This window comes from Molothrus ater, chromosome 6 (assembly GCF_012460135.2).
Source record: "Molothrus ater isolate BHLD 08-10-18 breed brown headed cowbird chromosome 6, BPBGC_Mater_1.1, whole genome shotgun sequence".
Taxonomy (NCBI): domain Eukaryota; kingdom Metazoa; phylum Chordata; class Aves; order Passeriformes; family Icteridae; genus Molothrus; species Molothrus ater.
In genome coordinates this window covers 7,576,633-7,585,780 of record NC_050483.2, presented here as the reverse complement: position 1 = coordinate 7,585,780, position 9,148 = coordinate 7,576,633, and positions in this window count along the sequence as shown.

The following is a 9,148-nucleotide window of genomic DNA, read 5'->3' as shown; positions in this document are numbered from 1 at the left end:
TCTACTGAGTGATGCTCTTTTTTCTGCTCCTGGCAAGGGGAAGGCGATGGATGAGCTGGGAATGTCCAGTGCCCTCTCTCTGAACAAGGGCAATTTCTCTCTAAAGTTGTACAGGCTCTATAAATACGTGGCACAGGTGGAGTTTTTATAACTGCACAAGTATAGCTGCAGCGTATTTAATGCTGCTATGAATAGAGCCAGAATAAATAGGCAGGCAGACATAAGAATTTCTCATAATTAACTTTTTTGTTTACAATGTTCTAAAAAGAACAAACACAAATTTATCACTGCCAGGACTGCCAAAATTATGACAAAAAGTTGTCGCCAGGGCTAGAAAAATTTTTACAGCTTTGGGGAAGAAATTTTATCAATTATAATTTTAAGACTGGAGATAAATCCTAAGGTTTGGCTGTTAGGAAGGTGAGACTTCAGGGCAGTAGCTTTGCAGGTTCATAGGACCTGGAGTACTGGTGCTGCACATGTGTCCTACCCACAGGAAAATATAAGGGCCACCACAGATGGAGCAGCTTGAGATGTCACAGAAGACTCTGGAGAAAGTTTCCTCCTCTGGCATCACCCATTTTTTGCTTCATTGCTAAGCCAGCTTTCATAGAATCATAAAATCATCACAGAATCACAGAATCGTCAAGGCATAGAATGGTTTGGCTTGGAAGGGGTCTCAAAATCCACCTCATTCCAAACCCTCTGTCATGGGCAGGGACACCTTCCACTAGACCAGGCCGCTCCAAGCCATATCCAACCTAGGCTTGAACACTTCCAGGGATAAACTTCTCTCACATTACCCCTCGAGGCAGGAAAATCAATGCATTAAAGGTAAAAATCAATTCTAACCCTCCAAAAGAAGGCATTGATGTGTCATGGGTTGCAATGTTTCTGAGACTGCTGAAAGCATTGCCATGGCCAAGGTTCCTGCCACCCACCGAACGTTTCTCTGCACAGAGCAACCAAAAACCTCTCCTGAGGATGGGTTCTGCCAGCCAGGCAGATTCCCTCCACCCAGGGACGATCCAGCCTCTGGAATAACCAAAAGGGGAACGGTGCCAGCCTGGCCCTGCACTGCGCCCTTGCTCACCAGGGGAAGGACAGAGACTCCAAGCTCATCCCTCCTTTGCAGCCTTGCCTGTTTTAAACAGCCCGTGCTGGGCATTTTGTGACTCACCCGTGACATCTCCCAAGCTGTCTGTATCTGATCTGCGCCAGTAAAAATCAGCATGACAAAACACTGCCTTGTATATAAATAGCCACGGGTTTTTCAGAGCGGTCACCGAGTTTATGGTGCCAGAGTGGGTTGTTCACACTTTACCACTTGGTTTCCACCGCAGCCTGTGAACTGACCAGGCAAGTGGCCAATTAAAGGCACTCTGCTAAGGGCTGAGGAGGCTTTTAATAATGGCTAGTGAGCACCGCAGCCAGAGCGTTGGAAGGAATTCCCTGAAATGCTGTAGCTCACTTTATATGACACTCTACTGTTGCTTGCCAAGCACAGAGGAGAACAGATTTTTAACGTGGAAAAGCCAGTGTGGAGTTAAAAAAAAAAGCAAAACAACCCCACCAAAACAAAACCGCCCCAGTTCTCCTTCTACTAAATAATCTAAAAAGGGATGGCACAGTGCAAAATGGTAATGCCAAGCTGCTATCAGGAAATACAACATGCAAAAGAGGGACACAGCACAATTTCTGTTCCCTGCATATGAGTCATGATTTCCAGACTTCAGACAAGAAACATTTCCCTGAACCGTCTAGTTTAAAAATCTGATTACTTAAAAATATCATCCAAGAAGTGTCTACCACATATTACTTAATGCAAAACAATGTCGCTTGCTTACATCACAATTTTCATCATAAGTTCCAAGGCCAGGTTGGATGGAGCAGCCTGGGATAGTGGGAGGTGTCCCTGCCCATGGCAGGGAGTGGGATGAAATGGGCTTTAAGGTCGCCTCCAACCCAAAGCATTCCATGATTCCATGCTCCTGAACACCACCCAGCCCAGCACCATCTTAGGGGCAAGGACACTTTCCACCATCCCAGGTTGCTCAGAGCCCCTTCCAACCTGGCCTTGGATGCTCCCAGGGATGGGGCAGCCACAGCTTCTCTGGTTGACCTGTGCCAGGGCCTCACCGCCCTCACAGGGAAGAATTTCCTCCCAATATCCTGTCTAACCCTGCCCTCTTTCCATTCAAAGCCATTCTTCCTTGTCCTGCCACCTTGTCCCCTTGTCCAACGTGCCTCTCCATCTCTTCCAAAGCCTCTTTAGGTACTGGAAGGGGCTCTAAGGTCTCCCTGGATCCTTCTCTTCTCCAAGGGGAGCAAGAGCAAGGTCCAGCCCTTCCTTCCTGCATGCCCAACCAGACTCCATGAAGTGTGATGAGGATGGTGAGCACCCAAAACTTAAATCAGCTGTGGCTGTGTGGTGGGTATAAACATCTGATATTGACAAACACTACAAAAAACCATGCCAGGAAGCTTTGAACCTGGGCAGTTTACATTAATTCAACTTTTTGACACTAATATCCCTGTGCTTTTAGATCCTTGTTTCCAAGCTGCTATAGTCTTCAAAATATGTTCATTAATACATCAAAATTTGTGAGACATGAAGATTCTGGGTCAGTCAGCTTGGGGCTGAACAAAACAAAATGAGGAATGGGTGCTCATTTATTGAACAGCCTCCATACTGGAACTGGCAGGAGTCCTGACAAAAAAAGGTGGTGCATGACCAGATTTTAGTTTCAAAGCAAGTTTAATTGAGCTTTTCTTAAATTCTGAGTGCTGGATTGACCTCACGTAACTTCTAGTGTAATTCTCTGTGTGTACATGCAATTGCATTTTATTAGTAACCATACTATTTTATTGTGGGTAGATACAGGAGTACCCATCCTCTATGGCTCCCCAGGCTGTGTTGACCTCCACTATTGTTCATTCACACTGCTCCATATAGGTTAAAGAAAGTGATTTAGTGATGTTTGTACCAATTACCATATTCCAGACTCAAGTTGGTTGCTAATCAGGTTACCTCTGAAGTACAAATCAGATCTTTATCAGCTTAAAGGTATTTGGCAAGTGTCAAAACCACTTGGTAAAACTCGGTGGTTTCTGGGGAGCTACTATTTACATACTTTTTCATTATCTCTGCAGCCACATCTGTTTGCTTCCAGTGCCTTCAGGAAAGGTGTTTGTAGTGCTGGCTGGGGCCCATACAGCTGGGGAATGTCACTGAAGGGAGGGGTGCCTGGGAGAAGAAAGGGATGAGAAACACCATGAGCATCCCTTAGAGACGGGAGAGACCCCTGCCTTTCCCTCAGTCCTGTGGGGATCTCTGTAAAGGAGATTAGAAGGAATGTCCAGCCATGCACCTCTGAGTGAGGGCTGCTTGGCAAGCTCGAGGGCTCATCCATGAGGAGCATTCTGGAGCTTTTGGTGGACAAGCCTTTTATAAACTCTTTCTCTTGGCCAGATGGTAACCAGATCCCCACTCTGATCCCTGTCTAGGGTGGGGATGGTCCCAGGCTGGCTCCTGGCTGAGCAGCACAGTGGGATGGATGCCCTTCTCAAGGCTCCTTCATCAGCAAGCCAAGGCTGCTCCAGAGCCTCCCCATGCCCAGTACCAACACTAAAACCCAGCACTGTGATGGTCCTTTCCCATCTCAAGCCGCTCCTGGCCCCATGGCAGGGTAGCTCTAGCAGCCAGGAAAGACTCAGCTCCTCCACCAGGAGTGAGTACCACTGCTCTGCCAGGCTGGGACAACTCTCTCCTCCTCCTCCTCCTGGAGGGAGGGAGACCACTGTGCCACAGACTTTCCCCCTTTCTGGGAACGGGCATACACAGCCCCTCAGTGCTCACCTTCCATCCCGTATCCCGCTCCGAGGCACCCTGATGCTGCCGTGAGCAGGCGCTCAGCCACGAGGAGTTACACATTAACTGAGGCAGTTAGCTCCCTATCTCCCCTGTGTGCTCTCACTCTGGAGCCAGAGTGTCTTTCTGTCGGTGCCTTTCCTTCAATGAGCTCTGAGATAAGGGCTGATCTGCCCGGGCACCGGCGCTGCTGCCCTGGGGTTACTCCTGTGCAACGACCCCAGGTCTCCTGCAGTGTGCTCTGGAACCCAGGCAGGAGCAACCTGCCAACAGCCAGAACTTCAGCGGCAATTTATTACAGCTTTTCCACACCTCCTAGGCAAGATTACCTTGCTTTTCGTCGTGGTTTTGACCTTCCTCTGCCAGGGCAGGGTGACTGGTACTGCCTTTCCCCAGAAGCCCTGCCTGTGCCCAGCTTCCTCCTCACATTGAGCCCAGAAACATCCCCCATCCAAGCCAACACCCTTCCTTCTTCCACATCCTGTTTTGACACGTTTGCACACTCCTCTTTTGATTTTCTACCACCTTTCCTGAAGTTTTTCAGTTGCGTTCTCTCTGATCACCTCTCCCATTTTTTCTACACCTTGAACTCTTTTGTGTAGATTTTATTCTGGAGACCTTATGCACATGTTAAGGCCAAAGACACTCAAGGACAAAGACACTTAAGCTTTACCCAAGCATTGGCCTGGACCTGCCTGCTGGCCAGGCAGGGTCAGAAGAGCAGTGATGCAAACTCTGCCAACGTGGGAGCGACTCATACCTGCATCCAACCCCGTGACTCAGATTTGTTCCTGCAGATGTTAATATGCATGGACTGCCTGCTATGTTCTTGTCAGGGTGGGTTTGTTTTCACAGAGTCACAGGCTCACGAGATGGTTTGGGTTGGAAGGAACCTTTAGAGGTCATCCAGTCCAATGAGCAGGGACATCTTCAACAAGACCACATTCCTCAAGGCCCTGTTGAACCTGACCTAGGGAGTTCCCAGGAATGGGGCATCTACAGCCTCTCTGGGCAACCTGTGCCAGTGCTTCACCACCTTCATTTTAAAGAAGTTGCTCCTCATATTTAGTCTGAATCTACCCTGCTTAAGTTTAAAACTCTTTGTTTCTGCTCTGGTCAGTGTCTGTATCTGCCCTCAGTTTTCATCTTCTGCGGTAAATTCTCGTTTTCAGTTCAACACGGAGCTTTTCACTTCCCATATTTCATTTTGGCCCATGTATCTCCTTTCCCTCAGTCCTTTGCACTTTCTCTCCCCACGTCTCAGGGCTGCAGAGGTGACCAAGCAAATTTTGAGCCAGCCATGGCCGAGCTCAGCCTTTCAGGAGTTCAACACATCCCTGTGAAGAGCAAGGGTGTACCAGTCACGAACCCTGATGGAAGGGAAACTAGAACACCCGGTGCCTGCTTACAAGCCAGAAGGGCATAAAAACCAGGTTGTTCATGCTCTCTGATAAGCTATCAGATGTGATTCACTGGGCTGTATCTGTTTTAGCAATCACAGCATGGGCATTTCAGCACAGGGTTTTTCAGCATGCTTAGGGTGGTCAAGGAAAAGCACTTCAGTGTTTATAGAGCTATGTAAGTTATAAATATAGCTGTGATAGTCTCATGCCCTGCAGAGGAGGCATGCCCCGATGGAATAATGACAGCAAAGTCATTATATCATATCTTTCATCAGAAACATACCTACACAGATGGCCACCTCACGTGGCTTTGTGTTCAATAAGGATTGATAGTGATTGTGTGGGAAAGAATCTGATTGCTGCTGGAGTCAGATCTATAAATGGAAGCCCAAGAAATCACAGAATAAGATAAACTCCTACTACAAGGTCTTTGACCTTGAGGGTCATAAATTCAGCATCTTCTGCAAATCTTTAGAAATACAAGTCACATCCAAGGCAGTGATTTAGTTTAAATGAATTCTTGCTATTTATTTTGCTCATTTAAATATACACATAAACAGAGACACACAATTTAAATTATTTAATAGGTATTGTAGCCATAAAATAACATTGACAAATAATTCATGGAGTTGATGTTTTGGATTAATGGTTAGTAAACAGCAAAGAATGTGACTTCATGGAATAAGATGATGTCATGTGATTTATTCCTCAGGGTATAATAGAATACAGCTTATTCAGTAAATGTTATGATTTTGGAATGTATCTTAGTCCATATGGATTAAAGGAGTAAACACAAGCACAAAGGTTAATGTGATGAAAGTCTATCAAAATATTCCCTGAGATTACAAATTCAGACATTTCATTTCAGTCTTGAGCTTTTACACTTTTTATTATCAAATAAATACCACAATGGCAATCTTCACATTAGAAATAAGACTGTAATTACCACACTTCTAAACAAAGTCCTCCTCTGCAACCTGGGTGACTCTAATAAAATAATTATCACATATCACATATCATATTAAATTTGGATTTAATCAGGACCCTGGAAGCCTCAGTTTATTCTTAGTCACAGGTGTGCAGCAAAATGAACAACAGGAAAAATATATTTAAAGCACTTTGGAAATAAAGGCTGAAAAAAATCACTGAATACCTGTTCCGGTAGATCTGGTGTAAAAAAGAAATCCTGGTATTCTGTGCTTGCAAGTCAGGTGAGAGTGAGGTAGTGACCTCACAGAATGAGGGAAGGCATCTGCTTGGAAGCATTATTAGTTTATTAAATTGTTAGTTTAAACCTCAATTTCTAAACAAGTTATGCTCTTCTGCTTAATGATGACAGAAAATAAATAGGGCTACCAGTGCAGGCACTGAATGGCCCACAGTGAATTAGAGTTTAATAGTCATGGAAACATTCTGCTGTAATTGCCTTCTGACTCTTACAGAAGGCAAGCAGATGCAGAAATAAGGGCCAGATATACATTTACTAAAAAGCTGTGGGTGCTCATGTGGGTGTCAGAGTTGCAGATTGAAAATCACCACATTCCCTTTCCCTCGTGACATAAATCTGAGGTTCCTTTCCATCAGATTTCTGGAAGATGACGCAGTACAAATTAGCATTTATTCATTGTTTGCCCTCTCCAGAAGTTAATTAAGAAAAATAAAGAAGCAAACACGCATTTGCCTTGCCAACTTGTTCTGATTCTATTCATAGGAGCACCAAACATGCTGTCCCCTTGATTGTGCAGAGCCCTTTGCAGGTTTGGCAGGGACAGTTGGGCACTCAGTGCACAGGGTGCTGCACTAACAGAATTACCTTTGCACGTGACCATCAATAAAAATATTTCTTTGTCTTGGTGGGGGGAGTGCACTGGAGGATATATTCCTTGATAAAGAGTGAAGAGTGAATGAACTGGCAACCATGAATCCATATTTAAGGCAGATGCAGCATGGGTTCTTTATACAGGGTCACAAAAATACAACATCTACATCCCTGTGTCTGTAGATGTAAATATACACACCCACTTAAAAATACCTCTGCTACCCATCAACACCTGTTCCTTTTTCACCTGAGTATCTATGAAAACTGAAGTTTACAGTTCACAATTTTTCCAAAATGGTGGCAAATCCGCTCAATATTTCTGTTAAACAAAATGTTAAAACCAAGTCAGTGCTTATTCATTTTATATTTGACACAAGCACTCAAAAAATTGAGCTGTTCTAGAAGTCTGTATAGGGACACACAGCCTCAGGAGATTTTTGTGTCTTTTCCATAAAATTTCTGTAAATAAAATCCACTTGGAAGTTAGTGGAAATAAAAAGAAAGTCTAATACAGTTGTTGGTTTTTTTTAAGAAATAGCCACAACAATGTTGGTAATAAGATGATGTGCAACAAAGAATAGTCAGTGGTAAGAACACTCCTTTTTTTCCTGCTAAGGAGATTACAAGGTTATAATTTGTAAAATAAGCATATTCCTGCTAATTAAATTAAGGACTTGGGCTGCATAAGCAAATATCAATCACAGGAGAGAAAGAGAGAGAGGGATGCTGAGTTTCACACATAATTTGTTTCTGGCTACTTAGCAGGGCTATGACAGACATTCGCTAAGTAGAAAGCAAACATTTACTATTTAGTTCTCCTTTGCAGCTAACACCTACAAGCCTCTATTAGCAAAAGCCTCCTTTGGCAGAGAGGATGGTTTGTTGTGAAAATTTTTCCCTGTGATGGCTTTAAAGGAGCATTTGCTGCTAATTCGAAGATGTGACAGCACTGATTAATTAACAAACATACTCTTATGCTTTTATACCTTTTAAGTGGCAGAACAGTTTATCTTGCAGCCCTGATTCAGGTTTACTGGAGTGAGTAGGGATCCTTCTGCTGCCTTCACTGAAGTCAAGCCCTAAATCAGATGTTGGAAAGGAAATATATCCAGCATGTGCCCCATCCCATGGTGTCCCGCTGTTCATCATGCTGGGATTACATCCACTTCAGACAAAATGGCAAAACGAGCCCTACACCCCCAAAAGGAGGAGGGAAGCTCCTTTTGGGGTCCATGGCTCCACAGCCCACTCTCAAACGTGCAGCCTCAGCTGGCTGCCCTCAACAAGGGCCCTGGTGTGGGGAGGCATTAATGCCACTCTGCAAACTGTCATCTCTGAGTGGCACAGCCCAGAGAAAGAGGGAGGAATGCTCTGTCATGGCATGGGCTGCAAGCTGCCAGGGCACCAGAAAACAACAAAGCCCCTTCAGCTGAGCTCCTGCAGGAATGTGCTCCCTGGAAGGAAAAGGAAAAGGGGGAGGGAGGACGGGCGCACTCAGATGGGAACCGGCAGTTTGAAAACCTGTCTAAACAAATATATGGCACTTTCCTGTTCTTTATGTTTCAAAAATCAGAAGAGAAAATGTGAGATTCTTTCATTTATGTGTTTGTTTAAAAAAAAAAAAAAAGTTGCAATGGGTGAGCAATGTAAAAAAAAGGTATTAAAGGTCTTATTTAGATGGAGATTTTAGACCACCCTGAGTAGCACAGAGAGATGAGCTGATGAAGTGCTGTTGCACATTCTGCCATATAAATAATGTTTTAATTGTCTAAGTGTCCATCCACTGTATTTTCATTCCATCCTGGGGCAAATCCAATGGAGTAATTAACCACAGTGCTCTTGACCAAAGGATAGCAGAGTTGAGATGAGCTCAGATGTGGACTCACTGAATTGATGTCTGGGATATGACACTCACTTCTTTACCAGCCTTAGTATCTGAGGAAGGAAAGAGAGCAAATGTGATGCCTGTTTTCAAAAGGGGTTAAGAGAAGGCTATTAAAAAAAATAGAAATCAGGAAATAATTATCACTGAATACCTTGTTTGAAACCCTGATC